The following is a 20,394-nucleotide window of genomic DNA, read 5'->3' as shown; positions in this document are numbered from 1 at the left end:
ATGTTCCTAATATTGAATAATCTGTCTCCTCCAGTATTTCCAGAGTTGTCACTGAAATGTAACATTCCCATAAGTAATGAAAAGCGGTCTTTTTGACATCAGTTCACTAAGTGTTTGACTATTCTGAAGAACATCTTTGGGCCAGTATTCGATAATTTTCAGTTTTTTCACGCGAGGCATCAGAAGATAAACAGCTATGAAACAATACATATCATCAAATGCAGTATCTTTCCACTTTGATATTTGAGACTGCACTTATTCTAGAGTATTCTCCTTGGTGAATAAATAAAACCGATTCGTTTCGTCAGCTATGTATTTCATCAGTACTTCTGTAAAGAATAACATGAAAACTGACAGAATACTTGCCTCATTCCCTATTTGGCGCACATGTGCCGGTAGGTTATCATCAAATGCGTGATTAGCTGTCCGAAAATCATTTTTTTCCAGTCTAATTTATCGCTAAGATGTGATTTCTTCGTAGACGTTTCACTGTCACTTTCTGAGTCTTCAGATTAAGAACAACTAACATCTCTTGTTGAAACATGATACTGCATTGACAAGCATGCCGATGTGGACGGGTTATGACTACAGCTTTCCGATTCTGTGGAAGAGCTACCATTTCCGTAAGATCGAGTAGTTCATCTTCACTGTCGCTTCGTGTAAGAACATCCATGATTTCCCTCAGTGCACCCACGACGTCTTGCCATTTTCTTTGTAAAATACAGGACGGTAAGACTACTGAAGTAAATTCCGATGAACAGTGAACTGTAGTGCGAATCCTAGGCACATAACATACAGAGAATCGGAGGACAAGTTAGCAGCCAGAACTGCAAAAGGCTACTAAGGAATGCGGCTAAGTTGCGCTGTGCGAATTGTCTCGTCATCAGCACTCTGGTAGCAGCGCGTTCATGCTTATCATTGGCGCCGGCAAACGGGAAGCCGGCGGCTGCGACTTAACTTGTCATCAGCACCCATGGAGCGGCAGGCAGCATGCCGAGTGAACTCGTCAACAGCAATCAAAGGGAGAGGCCTAGGTATGTAACCCATGCAACACAATACTAACGTCGTATTCGAAATCCGAGGGATTGTTTTTCCTACTCATCTGATTTAAATTACATTTCTCTACCATTAGAACCAGCTGCCGTTCATCATACCAACCAGACATTTTGTCCAAGTCATCTTGTAGCCTCCTACACTCATTTACTGTAGACACCTTGTACTGGCTGCCCTGGGGAGAACAATATTTATTCATATGGAATGACGAGCAGCGTTATGAATTCAGATTTTTATGCTTGTTGAAAGACGTACAAAAAGTGTACAGAAAAACATTTATCATTCAATGTAATTGTATTTAAAAAGAATATCGATTTATTATGCACATTATTCTTTGTTAAAAATGTTAATAGCTGTGAAACAGTCGAATGATTTTATGTAATTAACTACTCTGGTCTTGAGAAACATTGTAAGTGTACGTACGTTGCATTTCGGTTACATATCTGTGTTTATTTGCTCTTAAAACCTTTGTTTGTGTATTTTAGCATCTCTACATGTTAGAAAACTAATGTCTTATTTTTTCAGACTATCAGAACGTGCAATACAGCGCGAGCCTATGACTGATTGTAGTCGGCCTTTTGCACGACCACAAAGTCTTATTCGAATATTGCCAACATTAAACAGCACACAGCCGAGGCAATAACTGACAAAGTTTGCATTTTAATTACATTGTTTAACATTAGTGTGTTTTTAAATTATTTGCAAAGATTAATAGCGGTTTTAATTAAATTCTTGTGGTTGTCGCGTAACGACTATCTTTTAACTCAGCTACGTAAATCCACAGAAATTAACTTACTCCGAAATGATTAGCGATAAATACACCACACAGTAATATTTCTCTACGAGTACCCATGACATTAAACCAATATTAATTTCAATGAAATTGCAGTCGAAAAAGAACCTGAAATGTTGTGTTAACGGACGAGCTAGTACTGTGCTTCACACTGCTCTTTACATGTTTCATGTTTCAGGCATTAAACCTTCAAATAATATTTCCATAAAAAAATGTGTAATTTGCCCGAGATAATTTGTGTTGTCACTTTAGTATGTGTTGCGTAATTTGATGTGTAACTATATGTATATGTACCTACAAATCAAACAGTTTAATGAACTTCACATGTACACACAATTAAAGCGCACCACTTGACATGCAGAACGAAACACCCGGAACGCAAAACACATAAAACAATTGGCACTCTGCCGCGTGGCCAGAAATATTTAGGTGGTTAGTTTATACAAGATTTGTTCTTCCTTGTAATACGCGTTATATATTTTTTTTCGTGTAGTACGTCGAATACAACGAGATAAACATTGACTGGCAATGATTCTACAAGGGAGAGGAGGCATTGGTAACACAGATTCTGAGAAAGTTTGCTATACGATAGAACATTCAAGGTAAGGAGACGTTTGTAGACCCACCAAGCTTCAATCACATACTTATTCAGACAGTGCGTTGGTGACATACAGTAAATGATTAGCGTTTGTACATGTTTTCTAAAAGTATTTGTTGTTGTTGCACATATTGCAGCGCTATGGGAGACAGTTTCACCCACAGATTTCTTTCAGTAGATTGTTAGAGAGTAGGTTTAGTAAAGGGGAAACATTTTTTATTCAGTTTATAGCAACATTTTCAGTGTCATATTATTTTTTGTGTTTTGTGTGTTATATTTGTGTATATCTAGTGTGTACATAATACTTAGTCATCAAGGATGGGTAGGCCAAAGAGAAAGAACAGAGCGGAAGATGACAATACAGGGTGTATGAAAAAGAATCATCCGATGTAATAACATCATAACTAGTATGTTATTTGAGATACATGTGTGAAAGCCGTACTGTTTGAAAGAGAAAACTCTCGAGTTTAGCATGGTTCCCGCTAGGAAGGACTCTCCAAAATTTAATGTGTTTTGCGTAGTTTCACGGGAAAAGGTGTATGGTCCAATTTTCTTTGCTGAGAACACTGTTACAGAAACTCATACCTCTATATGCTTGAGAACTTTCTTTTCCCACAGTTGCAGACTGACTCGAAAGCCTTCATTTACCAAAAGGATGGAACAGCGCCACACTGTCATCGGGAAATGCGGATGTGATTATTTCTTGTGGAAGTTTGATTATTCTGTGCCTCTGTTGCCAACAACAATGAATGAACTAAGACATCGGATAACAACAACTGTGGAAGATTTACAAATCTTTAAAATATTGCAGCGTGTCAGCAACTGTGAAATGTACAGCAAATAAACAATTTTTTCAGCCTTCAGTTGCAAGGTAATTTTACTCGTTTACCTAGGTTTCGATTCCAGTAATGGGATCTTCTTCAGAACCTATAAATTAAACAACATACGGACATATATTATTCACTAAAATGCATTATCTGTCTAATGATTGAATATTAAAGAAATTGTGTTTCTTACAAAAAATTAAATTATTTTGTGAGCCAAACACTGGCCATGTCACAGATTAAAAATTTAAAACAGTAAAGACGCATAATCATAAGATTATGTCAGTCAAAATTAAAACCATTAAGGCGAACGTAGACGGAGCAACGCCGGCCAGAAATCAGGACCACACGTAAGCGGCTCGAAAACTAGGCGTTGTGAGCAGTTACGCGGCGAGGCTCGGCCGCGGCCAAGCGCATGCGCAAGCGCAGGGGCGAGAGACAAGCTGTCTCAAAATTACTTAGAGCAAATATACATATAAACAAAATGTGACTAAAGCCGTCCTACAATTGGACAAACCTATCTATTGGTATAGCAACATTAAACAATTTACCTGAAAACAAACTACAAAGCCATGGTATAATTTTTTTTATTTTTTTTCCTTTAAATATTATAGTAAGAGGGCGTAGCCCCGCTACAGTAACTAAAAATTAATGTCAAAACCATGCGTGCTAAGCATAAAATGTCTTCAACATAAAAACGCCTTAGCAACTATGTGTCATTACCAAGCATATAACTAAATACAAAGACACACATGTACAATCGCATTATAATAAAGAGACAAAGCAGATAGGGAAACAGCATCGGCCATTCGAGGCGGACTGTTGGTCAACTCCACTGGAGTAAAGGTTGAAATCCTTCGAAATAACTTCTATTTTTTAATTGCAGCTGATCATTAAGTAAGTTGTCTCTATCAATACTAAGATGTTTAAAAATTTGCAATTCTTCGAGGGTGTCTAGCCTACATCCCTTTACTTCATTATGCAACAGCTCTGCGTCTTTTAGAGGCTTGGGAGCATGCGTCTTTTGGACCAGATGTTCAGCAAATGTAGATCCTCGAGTTCCATCACCGCTTTTTGTCGGCAGATGCTCTTTAAACCTAACAGACAGGGCCCTTCCTGTCTGGCCAATGTAAAAAGAAGGACATTTAGCACAGGTGATTTTATACACACCTGACAGCGATGATTTATCATTACCTTTATCCAGGGAATGAACTAAGTTCTCTTTGAGGTTGTTGGTGGTAGAGTATGAAACTTTAGACCCTAGGTTTTTTAATAAACGACCTACCTTATAGGATATGTTACCTATAAAGGGAACTGATATGTATTTCGTTGCCTGGTGTTGATTGTGAATATCTGAACTGGAAAGGGTGGTAGTCTTCTTTCGTGTTTTTTTATTGAACAACTGTCTCACTATACTGGGATTATATCCATTATTCTGAGCGACGTTTTCGAGGACTTTTAATTCGTTCTGTAAGTTGACTGGCGAAAGTGGAATGGAAAGAGCTCGATGGATACTCGAGTGAAAAAAGGCCATTTTTTGGGCCTGAGGATGGGTGGAATCAGCTGGGATGATGATGTCAGAATAGGTTGCTTTCCGAAAAATTTTGAAATCTATTTTGTTGCCAATAATGGATAGAGTCAGATCGAGATAGTCTGTCCTATCAGCTGTCTGATTTCCTTGCGTGAAACAGATTTTTTCATGTAGGTTATTGAAAGTGGTAAATAACAGTTCTAGCTCTTCATGGGAACCTTCAAACACAAACAGCAAGTCACCTACATATCTCGCATAGAATATTATATTATTTGCTATACCAATAGATAGGTTTGTCCAATTGTAGGACGGCTTTAGTCACATTTTGTTTATATGTATATTTGCTCTAAGTAATTTTGAGACAGCTTGTCTCTCGCCCCTGCGCTTGCGCATGCGCTTGGCCGCGGCCGAGCCTCGCCGCGTAACTGCTCACAACGCCTAGTTTTCGAGCCGCTTACGTGTGGTCCTGATTTCTGGCCGGCGTTGCTCCGTCTACGTTCGCCTTAATGGTTTTAATTTTGACTGACATAATCTTATGATTATGCGTCTTTATTGTTTTAAATTTTTAATCTGTGACATGGCCAGTGTTTGGCTCACAAAATAATTTAATTTTTTGTAAGAAACACAATTTCTTTAATATTCAATCATTAGACAGATAATGCATTTTAGTGAATAATATATGTCCGTATGTGGTTTAATTTATAGGTTCTGAAGAAGATTCCATTACTGGAATCGAAACCTAGGTAAACGAGTAAAATTACCTTGCAACTGAAGGCTGAAAAAATTGTTTATTAACTGTGGAAGACGTGACTCAAGACATGCTCACTGCAGTGTGAGAACAATCTGAATACCACATTGACATATGCCGTGCACCTCAAGGAGTCATATTGAACACTTATGGAACGGTATGAAAAAAAGTTTTTGAGTTTCCCGTTCATCAAAAAACAAAATTTATTGTATATGCTTAATAGTCTCAGAAACATAGACGTTCCAAATCGGATGATTGTTTTTGATACAGCCTGTATTACAGATTTAGAGGAGACCGAGAACACCAGAGAGTTACCGTGTACTGATGCAGATGAATTCTGTCCTGAATTCCAAGCTTTGGAAACCGAAGAGTCTGAATTAAGGAAGTTAATGTCTGGTTCTAAAGTGGAGACGTTAGAACCACAGACAGATCAACGATGGCCAAAGTACGTACCGAACACGCAATAACGACAGGAAACGTGATACTCCCTAAGGACGTAGGAAATGACTTTCTCTCTGCATGAATCCATTGTATAAAGGAAATGTTAAGGGGCTATAACACGAGGACAAAGAGAAGGCGAAAGAAAGAGAAGAGAGGGAAACGATTAAGGAGCTGGTACCTGAAGCAAAATAAAGGCTAAGAGAAACCGAAAGAGACAAGAGGTTAGCAGAACAGCTCAATAAGTACCTCGAGGCGTGAGGTAGTGGATCGTTACCATGTTAAAGATGAAATAAATAAAATGCGCTCCCAGGTCGAAGAACTCAGCGCGTAAGATAAAGATTTGGTTAACAAAGTGAGCGGACTAGACTCACGAGTCACTCACTACCTTAGGAAAAGCGCTTCAAGCACTTGAAGAACAGGTTAAAATATTACGACGACTGTAGACGGTTTGAAACCGAAGTAACGGCGACTCTGCAGCGTATGAATATTGTAGAGCGAGTTGGGAGGAAAACGAACATAATAGACGATTGCCGCAGGATGGGCATGAAGAACCGCAGCCTATACCTTGGACAGAGCGTCAGAATAACGACAACAGGTATCGAAAAATTACTGAGACTCCAACTACAAGTTATCATATGGAAATAGTCCAACCAACGCTACGAGTTGTGAGAGTTTGAATCACAGTGCCGGTGTTAGGTATAGCACATGTAGCGAAGAACGGATTGTTGGCGCAGGGAGCGCTGGAGCTGCGGTGCCAACGTTGGCACACAGAAAACGTGAGGAGTCTTTAATAAAACACCACCAGTTCGAAACCTTCTCGGAAAAGAAGAAAACTGTGCATCCGGTGATATTTATTAAGAGTTTCCGGAATGTAATGGCTACGTCATTGACTGAAAGACGAAAGATCCAGTTCGTGATATCATTTATGACTGGCGACGCAGCTCTGTGGGAGATGGAGATCGCTGATAGCTGCCAAACATTTTTCGAATTTGAGAAGGCGTTCTTGGGTCGCTTTTACTTGAATTGTGCACAAGAACGCGTAAGTAAACAAATTTATAAACCTGAGTCGTGCACTCAAAGCCGGGAAATGTGCGAAAGTACTTTGAAAAGTACTTGAACAAAACGGTGTAGTGGGATGAACCCATGTCTTCGCGCGACTTGTTAAGAATTTTAAAAGGTAGATTACCGATCGCTATACGAGAGAAACTATTCCACATCCCTGATACACACATTTATGGTCACAGATTACTCGCTCGATCTTATCCAAGAGGATGCGAAGCAGAGCGGAGCAGTGAACAGTGGTCAAAACAACAATTAAAAGAAAAAAACCAGGACAGCATCAGTGCACATAACAGCGGTCTAAAGAGAGCTAATCTACATCTAGTACTGTTTTTACTATTTCTGTCATAACTGATTCCAAGTGTTAGATTCCATTCTAAATCTAAGAACTTTCGTAACACGTATGTCGTACAATAACGCAGTAATGAAGTACTAAAAAATGCCTATTAGATGTAACTTGCCACGATTAATAAACGGCCGGCCGGAGTGGCCGTGCGGTTCTAGGCGCTACAGTTTGGAGCCGAGCGACCGCTACGGGCGCAGGGTCGAATCCTGCCGTGGGCATGGATGTGTGTGATGTCCTTAGGTTAGTTAGGTTTAATTAGTTCGAAGTACTAGGCGACTGATGACCTCAGAAGTTAAGTCGCATATTGCTTAGAGCCATTTGAACCATTTGATTAATAAACAAAATACCAGTTACTGTTATTATCAACAATCACAGAAATAAATAGTTTTACAACCAAACAAAGTAGGCCTACGTAGTGCAAAAGATATGCCTGACATTCTCCTGGCGCTATTTTTCAGAAAACTACCCATGTTAGCCTACGTGGCTGTTAGGCTCGTTTCATAACTACGATACGCTTATTCGGCACATATATTTAGTGCCGAAAGGCATCTCCAAAGATACACGCGGTAGTCGAGCCTAGCTCACGATGGACATTGCTCCTTCAGTCTACACGCTGCCACGCGACGCTAATATCTTCGGAATGTCTCACTGTGAACCTTCCTCTTTGCCGTGAACAGGCTGGTTGGTTGATTAGGTTCCAAGCACTACGGGACCCAACATCCGAGGCCACCAGTCCCCCAGACCTAGAACCACCCAAACCCTACCTACCCAAGGACATCATACAAACCCACGCCCGAGGCAGGACTCGAACCCGCGACAGCAGAAGCCGCGCAGCCCCGGACCGAAGCGCCCAGAACCTCCCGACCACAGCGGCCGGCGGTTGATTTGGGGGAGGGGACCAAACAACGAGGTCATCGATCCCATCGGATTAGGGAAAGGTGGGGAATGATTACTGTACATGGAATAACAGTAATCAAGCAAACGGGCATGTAAATCAGCAAACCTGTAACAAAAATCATAACAACCGATTGAACAGTTACCAGTTTCGCAATGGAAACAGTAATATTAATAGGAAAAGGGGGAATGAAGATGGTTATAATGCCCAGTTCCAACCTAGATACTTGCGTGACATGAGTGAGCCTGGACGAAGAACATGTCCAGTAACCTGACAGTCGAATCCACCACAGGATAGACACTAGTCTGTAAATAATGTCAATGTAATACCAACGCTAACTCCTCCCCAGCAACAAAGGTGGATACCGACACAAAATGAGATCCGGCCGCACATGCAGCAGCAGTCTCATGGCGTTAGGATTGTTGAGGTTGTTGGCGAACCCAGCGTAGCGCGTCACAAGCGTCAAACTCCACACCACACCCATGTAAGCTCTCCGGGTGTGGTCGTGGAGGCACAGCGGGGAGGGGGTGGCGGAGGGGGGGAGGGGGAGTTGTCAAATACATCCAGCCAGAGGCTGGACCTGAAGGAGGAATTGTGCACTGATACGCGCAAATAAGGGCAATGGAAGAGTGAACTGGAGCAATCTGCGATTAAGAGAACTGCCCATGGAATGCCCGTGAATATTACTGACACTGGTCCAAGTGTATCCGTGATGATTATGATTCATTCAGGTCCACAAACCAGGTACGTAAGTTACTGTCATTGTCGGTGCAAGACAGCAAAATTGTCGACATCGTACGTGTGGGAATGCAACGAATCAAGAACCTGGTGCAGGCCATTATACAAGTGAAAACGAAGCGATTACATTCTCATTCCCACTTGTAAAGAATTTGGCAGTTGCCTCAATGCTGGAATGAGAATTTTTGAGAGAGAGAGGGATGCAAAAACAAAACTTTTACGCCTCTCTGTTCACTATGGAATGAAGGCAGAATTGTAGAACTGGCAATGATATAACCTCCCTGCACGCACAGTATTTAGAGGGTTAAAGATTACTTATGACCGGCCGGACTTACTGTACATTTCCTGCGAGTATACGCGTGAAGACTACCCACTTATATGTAGGTACGACGAGAATGAGATAGTCGTCATAAAAAGGGACGTCGATACTATGGTTACCGAGTCAAATTTTCTCGACGGAAGCCAGCAGCATCAACACCCACAGCTGCTAGAATATTATGCAGCGGTATTCTAGGAGAAATTGGGCATAATACAATTGCCAGCCTGTATGGCCGAGCGGTTTTAGGCGCTTCAGTCTGGAACTGCGCGACCACTACGGTCGCAGGTTCGAATCGTGCCTCGGGCAAGGGTGAGTGTGATATCCTTAGGTTAGTTAGGTTTAAGTAGTTCAAGTTACAGGGGACTGTTGACCTCAGATGTTAAGTCCCATAGTTCTCAGAACCATTTGAACCATAATACAATTATACATTTATGACAGGCAAGTTTAACCGCATGAAACATACTGCCGACTAGCTACTCTGTTCCTTGAACCAAGCAAGACGTTGTATCCAAAAAGCGAGGGATAATAGAGACTCCTTATCCTTTTACAGGAGCCCTTTGGTCACAGTCCGAAAGTCGGACGATAGCATTCACCTTGTGATTGACGCTCATGACACGAACGAGATAATCATTCCTGTGCGAACACGACCGGAAAACATGGGGGAACAAACATCAAAGTCCCAGAGAGTGAGATACCTTACGAGCATGGAGATACCAAGACAGATGACGATAGACGAAAAAAACGAGCAAGGTTAATATCATTACGCGAATATGGGCAAATCGGAAGTCACCAACGCAAGAAACAACGGAGCGCTACTCATGAGCACCGAGAGGGCAATCTTGTCTTCCTGTGGACTCACCCAATAAAAAGTGGCGGTTTTTACACACAGGGCCACACTTGATTGTAAAGATACGGTACGAAGGTTGCTGCGTCCTCGCAAACCCAAAAACTTTAACGTTGAATGAATTATAATTGCACCGTGATTTGAAACCTTTCACTACTGCAGAATAACTGAACATTAGTACGCCATGTCGTATGACAGAAAAAACAAAATTTTTGCTCAAGAAAATAGCACTTTAAATACGATTCCTATGTTTTATTAATTGATGTCTATGTATGTATGGCAGTGGTTTTAAATTTTTCTGTTTGTGTATATGTACGTTTGTAACGTTTTGTTTGATTTTGAGATGGTAACGAAAGTCACTGACATTTGAACATTTTTGACCACAACGGTATGGGAAACATGTTAACAGTTTTAAGTCAAAGTGTGCCCTCAGTAAGCAACTATCGCATGCTCCGGAAACACTTTTATGATTTCGATTTACTATACAGACCTTTCTGATTTTTACTTGCTCGTAATTGCGTCTCACCCAGGATGAGACATGCCCTTATTGTGGAGATTTGTACGCTTTATACGTATGTTCTTAACTGTTCATTCACGCGCGAGAGGATTCTACACGTTATAGCGAAGCTTGGCAGGATGCAGCCGTGTTCTGTAGGTAACAGTATTTGGCAAAATGCATCAGTTTGAATGAATGTAAAACCACAAGAATTAGTCCAAAATGACCAAATGGTCAAATTTTCGGCGTGAAGGGATGTTAAGTTACTTCTGATGTGGTCATAAGGAATGAAATATCGAAGTATTGTTAATGAAAAAATGTAACACGTAAATCTATGTCACATTTTGTGTCTATGCTCATGAACTGCACGAATTTATAAGCTTATAGCGCTTCTATCTCATCACCTGCAATGTATGGAATGAATGATGTGAAAGAGAGTCTGAGTATGAATTTGTGAATATAAATTGTGCTTTAAGTCCAAGAACGCTCTATTCTAGCTCTAAACTGTGTGTGACGCAAATAGACAAAAACTGCGCAGTCACAGTTATCATACGACTGATATAATTATCAGTAATCATCAGTAATGTACTTGAAAATGGGCTTATAACCCGAAACCTAAGTTGTGCAGTAACATTAATAATAAAATTGTGAAACAAGACAAAACAACAGTGTATGTCTAATTACAAAAATATTATCAGTGAACTCAATGATTCAGTAAAATATTTAGTTGAGTGACGCTTCACTCACACTTGTATATCTCTAGAATTGTACAGTAAGAAAAAGAGACCGTTACTGTGTCATGCGAGTGGAAGGCAGCTGTGTTTACTCGCGAGGCGGACGTTGTCAGTTAAAAAGAACGTATCTGAACGCTGCAACACAAGTTGCACCAACCAAGAAAACAATAAACACTTGAAACCGACAAAACTGTTACGAACGCTCACCATAGTGTGTACAGACGATGCGGGATGTCAGAAGTGCTGTGCCATAATAAAAAGTGATTCTTTGTGTAGGATCTTGAAAACATTGAGTTCATACGATCCAAACGTGTACGAAACCTGGAATGATATACATCTTTATATAACGTACGCGAGCATTTATCCACACTCAAGAAAAACTGTGGAAGGAATGCAGAGTAATATAACTTCCTTACATCTAAATCACCATTCCTGTGCTGCCTCGTGATGACTGGGTGTTGTGTGATGTCCTTAGGTTAGTTAGGTTTAAGTAGTTCTAAGTTCTATGGGACTGATGACCATAGATGTTAAGTCCCATAGTGCTCAGAGCCATTTGAACCATTTTGAACCATTCCTGTGTCTCTGTGATCGGGGCCATTTCGTGTACTCTCGAGCCGTCGCACCGCACCGGCCAACCACACGTAGAACCATGAACTTCTGTTCCAGTGCAGCGCACGCACACCGCCGCTACCAATGCAACTAACGAAGAATTATATATTTATTCATCAACTAAAACAGTAAAAATATTATCAGTATGAACTGTTTACCAAACCTTTTTTGGCAAAGACTTTTGAATTCATTCCTGTTTCTGATATGCAAATGACAATCTTGCAAACGAATGTTGTAATTTTCTTTATATTACAAATATGTTTTTGTAAATTTCGTAACCATAACGAAATTATTCATATTTCTTACTGCATTCTTAATCATTGGAAGAACGTGACCCGTAAAGGATTTGGCAATTATTATGTAAAGTCCAGTCATTCCCAGTCTGAAGACTCCAGGCAGAGTTTTAGTAGTACGAGGTTTTCCCGTTACCTCTAACCCAAATGGACGAGTCAGTCAATATCTTTACGGGGAATGCAAATTTGCCACACTGTATTCAATTACTGTAATGTATAAGGCGGCCAAATAACTATGCAAAGAATGTATAAACCAAACAATCAAATTTCATCTGACATCTAAGAAATTTTAAAAACTTTGAACACACGATCAGTATAACCATTATTAACTAATGATGAACGTGCTGAAAAGGAGATGATGCAAACTGCAATAATGAACTCAAACTAATTTAAAGTGTCTCGAGGGCAGTGGACAATAGGCGCACGGATACCAAAACAGGAAACAATACTATGGTCATTTCCTCGCTCGAAGAACGTTTCCAGGAACTTAAACCAAACAGCAGTTACGGTAATCAAGATCGTTTACCCCGTGACCGTGGCGAACAACAAAACCACAACGTGCCTCCGGGAGCTGACATTGAAGTAAGGTCAGCCGATCCCTGCCACAATCGGGCGAACAACAGACCGCACGCGCCTCAATGATACTTGCCAAATGCGAAGAGCGTCGTCACTAGCCACAACATACTGGAAATCTGCAATGTGTAGCTTATTGCTAAGGAAGATATGAGGTAAGAATTACTGCGCGAAACAACCAGTATGATGGTCCCACACGTTAATCCGGTGGTTATCATCTCAATTTAAGAAGTGTCTCTTACGTGCGTAATCAACACTGAAAGTCCCTTCAGCATCCTGACCGAAATGACGTTTCTAAGATGTGAGAAGACGGGGGCTTAACCCACCCTTCCGTTGCATGGAGCAATCTATGGAAAGAGTATTGAAATCAGGAAGCAGACTCGCATTATATTTATGTGTCAAGGTAGAGAATTCGAATAAAATTTCCTAATCGTGCCCCTGCTAAATGTAGAAGCAATCTTGGAGACCGATTTTCTGCATACCCACCAGGCAGTAATTGACCCGACGATGACCGTTAAAATTGGGGAAGGGACCGCTGTACTTGGTTTTGCTGAGTGCGTACTGTGGGACGAGTCGGAGGTGAGCTGCTTAAAATTTCGTACTCGATCCCGATTGCGACCCGAACTGCAGTTCCTCGTGAACTACGTTAGTGAGATGAGCTATCCGTCTGATGAGCGTCAAAAAGATGCCATTCTCACAAAGACTGCGAAGCACTGTAAGCAGACCGGCAGAGATTGTACCATATTTTGCGGAGCCATGCGCGGGTATTTTCGGACGCGCCCGGCGCGATCCAAGGTTTCATCTATCAATTTCGGTTGCATGAGAACCACCCATTTATTGTAAAGCCATACCCGATTCCCCTCACATGTAAAACTCAAGTTGAAAAAGAAATCAACGACATGCTGGACAAAGGTGTGATTGAACGGGCAGTGATATCGTACAGTTCACTACTCCTTGTAGTTCCTAAAGGTGATGGGTCTGCGCGGTTAGTGTTACACTCAAGACAGGTGAACACCATTATTATTCCGGAAACAGATAGACCCCAGAGACTGAACGAGCTTCTACAACGTTTCCATGGAATAAAAGTATTGTCGTCGATCGATTTATACGAAAGCTTCTGGCAGATAATTTTCACCTCTCATGTTTGCAGACTTACGATCACGTGTAACACCCTATGTGGATGACATTCTCGTGGCAGAGAAGTCGTGGGTAGACCACAATGAAGTGGTGCATCGTTTATTGTAAGCCTATGAACATGCTGCAGTGACTGTGAACTTAGACAAGTCACAATTCGGCAGAAAGAAAAGAAAAGATTCGTGGTACACATCGACCTGGACATAATTAGTGCGATTGCGGAATGCGCAACTCCAACCAGTTTTCTTGGACAACGTAATTCCTACAAGCGCTTTGTGAATCTAAACTTGACCTCCACACCACATCTTTGTGCCCTGACTGGAAGAAACGCTCCGTGGATCTGGGACCAGCGAGCACAAGAAGAATTCACGAAAGTTAAAAAGGCATTAGTCAAGGCACCGCTTTTTGCACACCCCTACCTCTGTCAAGATTTCTGTTTAATCACTGACTGCTCATTGTCAGGTTTGGGTGTCATTTTATTCCAAACAAAGAACTTCATCGATCCATTCTCTTGGAAAACGATTTCCTTCGCAAGCTGGGTGCTCACTCACTGTGAATGAAATTACTCGGTCGCGTAATTGCATGCGCTCACATGGTGTGGGCATTTATCACATTCCATTAGTACCATTTTGGTCGAACGAAAAGGGTATTCACCGATCATCGAGCTGTGCAATTCTTAATAACCAGGAAGTTATCCCACAAAACACTGATGCGGTTGGTATTTTACCTCCAAGAATTCCGGTTTACTGTGGAGTCCATTCCCAGGCACAAAAACATCATTACAGATGCCCTGTCGTGTGTACTTGTAGGATTACTAAGTCCAGAAGATGGTTATCATGGAGAAAACAACTTCAGCACCCTGTATCTAAAAGGAGTGGCTGGAGAAAATGCTGTTACAGCCTCTCTCAGGAACAGGACAGAGCAGGCCAGAGATGAGGTGTTGAGAGCCATTAGACGAAAAGGGGACGATTGCGACGATGTGGCATTCGTCATTTCTACTTCTTAAAGGACGGCGTTCTTTTTAAAAGACATGGTCCAGACGATACAAGCTGGCTACTCGCAATTCCGGATTTACTCGTAGACAAAACTGTGAAGAAATGGAGAAAGAAATGATTACTGATAGAACGTTACAACAGGAGGAATTGCATGATGGCGTGATAGCTGAAGGAATTGGGAGACAAGATAGAAAACAAAGGGGATCAAGTATTAGAGGTAAATATAGATTTTGAAGGCTAGCCGGCCGGTGTGGCCGTGCGGTTCTAGGCGCTTCAGTCTGGAATCGCGTGACCACTACAGTCGCAGGTTCGAATCCTGCCTCGGGCATGGATGTGTGTGATGTCCTTAGGTTAGTTAGGTTTAAGTAGTTCTAAGTTCTAGGGGACTGATGACCACCGATGTTAAGTCACATAGTGCTCAGAGCCATTTAAACCATTTTTGGGAGGCTTACGACCAAATAAAACAAAAAGAAAAGATTTTGTACGATATCTTTAATCATTTTAAGATTGTTCAAGTTGGTGTTGTGGAGTCTTTGAGATCGGAGACGTACATCAGTCTTCCAGAAAAATATCATCCACACAGTTGTGTAGCGCGAGGAGGCAGACAAGTGTGAGAATTAGCACATAGGCCGGCTGCGGTGGCCGAGCGGTTCTAGGCGCTTCAATCCGGAGCCGCGTGACTGCTATAGTCGCAGGTTCGAATCCCACCTCGGCAATGGATGTGTGTGATGTCCTTAGGTTAGTTAGGTTTAAGTAGTTCTAAGTTCTAGGGGTGTGATGACCTCTGATGTTAAGTCCCGTAGTGCTCAGAGCCATTTAAACCATTTTTGAATTATCACGTAATCAACTACTCATGCTTGAACTGGCCGACAGGAATGATATATGTAAACATGGAAATGAAAACTGAGGAGCTGTCACATGACGATCAGCGTGACATTCGTAAAGGGAGGAACTCTGACATTGTGCTTGATAAGGGAAGAAAGGATTAAAAAGAAAAAAAAACATATATAAGAAAAGGATAGGAAAAGTTTATTACTGTCGTTAGCCGAGAAAAATATTTAGGCAAAGAAACCTTTAGGGAGAAGGCGGGTCATGAACAATATTTTGAAGGAAAAAAGAGGAATGAACGAAGTATGTGGGTTGGTTCAAATGGCTCTGAGCACTCTGGGACTTAACATCTATGGTCATCAGTCCCCTAGAACTTAGAACTACTTAAACCTAACTAACCTAAGGACAGCACACAATTCCCAGCCATCACGAGTATGTGGGTTAGAAAGGATTGAGGACAGGAATGCACTCTCCCACTCCCCCTCCCCCCCCCCCCCCCCCTACTTTTCAGACTGCTGGCTATTTAGACTTTCGCTACCTGACACTGTATAGACAGAAAGTTGTTTAGCGTATGTTAATCATATAGCATAAATAACGTCCAGACTGCGCTGCTGGTTGTGTGTTGTTAGTAGTGTTAGTGTCATGACCTGCGATTAGACACCTGTTACGGTACGGCGACTTAAGGCCGAAAAAAAAAAATTAACATCAGTGTGCAACTTATTTCCAACCAGCATGGGTCTTGACAAGATGAACAAACATTTACTAGTAAAGCTTTGTTATCAAAACGACAGCAACAGCTCTACAGCGCTCCACGAGTATCGACTCATTAAAGGAAAACGAATTGGTCATCTTTTCGTACCGTGGTTGAAGAAACCAAGACGATTTGGGGATTGCACCAGGAAGACTCCGATGGCATGGCCAGTTGTGCCACAATATTTTGACGAAATTACAGCTGACATGGCTGAGAATGCTGAACGCAATGTGTGATCTTCAATCAGTGTACGAATTGTGTCACGACAGCTATAGATTCCATGGTTCACAGTTCGAAAAGTGCTGCGAAACATTAGGAAATGGTATCTGTAGTGTGGATGCAACGGTCGCCTCAATGAGAAACGTTTGTAGCCAGGAACGTAAACATTGTGTGAAATTGTGAAATATTGCCCTCTCATGTGGAAATTATGAAGCCTTTCATTCAATGGTTAATTTGTTATTTCTTTTCCATGTGTCCATACAAATGTCTCCTTTGAGTTTCGTTGACCTAAGATCCTTCGTCCTTTATGGGGGCTATCTCAAGCAGCTTAATTATAACCACTCAGCATATTTCGACGAAGCAATGCCGAAATTCACAGAAATTTTAGGAGTGGAATTAGAATAGAGGGTGGAAAGATGTCACTGTTAAGATTCGCTAATGACGTTTTTAACTTCAGTGAACGTGAAGAATTGCGGAATCTGTTGAATGGAATGAACACTGTAGTGAGTCCCTTTTATGTATTAAGAGTAAACTCGAAGAAGGTGAAAGTAATGAGATGTACCAGAAATGAGATTGGCGATAAACTATACGATGTGTGGATGTAAAACAATGGGTCTGCGAAAGTGACAGAGTAAGGACGCATGCGCCAACGGTGAACAACGAATAACTGTGCAGCGTTAAACCATCACAGTCAAATGCAGCATCTCTGGTGTCTGCAGACAAATCAGTGTGGCCGTGGCCTTCGTTTACGTAAGATATGTTGTTCTGTTTTCCCGGAAAGATCATAAGTATTATAGTAGAGCAAATAATTGGTATGAAGTTTCACACAAAACTTGGAAAAACTGCCACTGAAACCTATCTTTTATTGAAAGAAGTGTACAGCGACAATTTTTTATCACTTTCTTGAATTGTTGAGAGTTTCATTTCCAAGATGACCGAGAGTATGCTGGAAGATGATTCACGCACGGGACGCGCTTCAACATCAAACAGGGATGAAATATCGGAAAAGTAGATAATCTGATTCGATGTAACAGTCGGTCGAGCATTAGCTTGTTTCCTGGAACTGTAGGACTTGACAAAGAATGCGTAAGACAAATTTTACGTAACCAGTTTAACATGGGAATATTACGTCCAGAACTGGTGGCAAAAATTCTCACGGTCGAACAGAAATAATCTGGTGAAGACGTTTTAGTGACACTTTTAGTACGACGGAAAGTGATTCTAATATCTTGGAAAGAGTGATGAATCTTGGTTTTTCACTTATGATCAAGAAACTCCACTGGAAGGGCCCCAAGTTCAGCGAGACCGCAAAAAGCTGGAAAGAGCAAATTAAGATTAAAAGCGATTATGATTATTGTCCCGAAATTAATGGAGTTGTGTATCTTCACTGGGTTCCTGAAGCTCAGCCTATTAATCAACATTACTACCTTGACGTTCCTGCTCAAATCCGTGAACAAATGAGGAGAAAACAACCTGCATCACGACAACGCACCGGCTCACACCGAATGTCTGTTAAGAAGTTTACTGCGATGTACAGCATCACCGCGTTAGACAACACAGCTCATTTGCCTGACTTAGCACAATGTGACTTTTATCTGCTCCTCAAGGTCAAATCTGCATCAAAAATAACAACGTTGCAGTCAGCTGATGCAGTGAAAGCAAAAGCGGTAGGCGTCACAGAGGGAGACTTCCAGCATTGATTCCATCAAAGGAAAATTCGCATGAAACGTTGAATGGCTAGACGAGGGAGTGTATTGGGAGTAACAGTAAGTAAATAAATATGTTATTGAAATAAAATCTTTTATAAGAATAGTTCCGTTATTTTATAGCCACACCTTTCACATCAGAGTTGGTGCCCATGCTGTTGACGAGGTCAAGGAATTGTACTGCCTTGGAAGCGAGTTATCACATGATGGACGCAGGAAAAAGGACTTAGAAAGCAGTCTATTACAGGCGAAGAGGGCATTAATGATCAAAATAAGTCAACTATTATGAAACATGGCCCTTAATTTGAGGAAGAAATTTATGACCATCTAGCATTGCAGCTCAACGTTGTTTGCAAGTGAATCATGGGCAATAGGAAAACCGGAAATGAAGAGAATCGAAACGATTGAGATGTGGTGCCGTAGGAGGATTTATAAATTAGTTGGACCGATAAGAGAACGAACAAGGACATTCTCTGCAGAATTGGCAAAGAAATGAAAACATGGAAAAGACGTCACAGGGTGACAGAACATGTGTTGAGACATCAGAGAGTTACTTCCAAGGTACTTGGGGGAGCTGCAGAGGATAAAAGCTGCAAACTAACGACTTTGGAGGTAAGTACAAAAGCAAAAAAAAAAAAAACCGAGGATTGTTAGATGACGATCAGTTTGGCTTTAGGAAAGGTAAAGGCATCAGAGAGGCAGTTCTGGCTTTGATACTGAAAACAGGAGTGAAGAAAAATCGAGATACGTTCATAGGATTTTTCGACTTGGAAAAGACGTTCGATAATGTAAAATGGTGCAAGATGTTCGAAATTCCGAGAAAAATATGCCAAGAGGCAACAACAAGACTGGAAGACCAAGAGCGAAGTACTCCAACACAAAAAGGTGTGAAGCAAGGACGTAATGTTTCAACCCTACTGTTCAATATGAACATCGAAGAAGCAATGATACAAATAAAAGACAGGTTCAAGGATGGGATTAAAATTCAGGTGGCAGGACATCAGTGGCAAGATTCGCTGATGAGATTGCGATCCTGAGTGAAAGTGAAGAATGTGTTGAATGGTTCAAATGGCTCTGAGTACTATGGGACTTAACTTCTGAGGTCATCAGTGCCCTATAACTTAGAACTACTTAAACCTAACTAACCTAAGGACATCACACACATCCATGCCCGAGGCAGGATTCGAACCTGCGACCGTAGCGGTCACGCGGTTCCAAACTGACGCGCTTAGAACCGCACGGCCACACCGGCCGGCCTTGTTGAATGGAATGAACAGTCTAATGAATACAGAATGTGCAAGAGAGTAAATCGATAAATACGGAAGAAATGAGAAGTAGCAGGAATAAGAACAGCGAGCAACTCAATATTAGAATAGTGGAACAATAAGTCGACGAAGTTAAGGAGTTCTGTTGCCTAGGTAGGAATAAAATCATAATGGACGGAGCAAGGAGGACTTAAAACGTAGAATAGTACTGACAAATAGGGCATTTCTGGCCAAGAGAAGTCCGCTAGTAACAAACATAGGTCTTAATCTGAGGAAGAAATTTCTGAGAATGTACGTTTGGTATCACAGCACTGTACGGCAATCAAGCATTGATTATGGGGAAACCAGAGCAGGAAACAATCGAAGCATTTGGGAAGTGGTGCTAGCAAAGAATTATGAAAGTAATGTGTACTGGTATGGTAAGGAATGAGGAACTTCTCCACTGGATTGGCAAAAGAGGAAATATACCGGGTGATCGAAAAGTCAGTATAAATTTGAAAACTTAATAAACCACGGAATAATGTAGATAGAGAGGTAAAAATTAACACACATGTTTGGAATGACATGGGGTTTTATTAGAACAAAAAAAAACAAAGTTCACA

Source organism: Schistocerca serialis, chromosome 4, assembly GCF_023864345.2.
Source record: "Schistocerca serialis cubense isolate TAMUIC-IGC-003099 chromosome 4, iqSchSeri2.2, whole genome shotgun sequence".
Lineage (NCBI taxonomy): Eukaryota > Metazoa > Arthropoda > Insecta > Orthoptera > Acrididae > Schistocerca > Schistocerca serialis.
Note: the sequence above shows the minus strand (reverse complement) of the source record.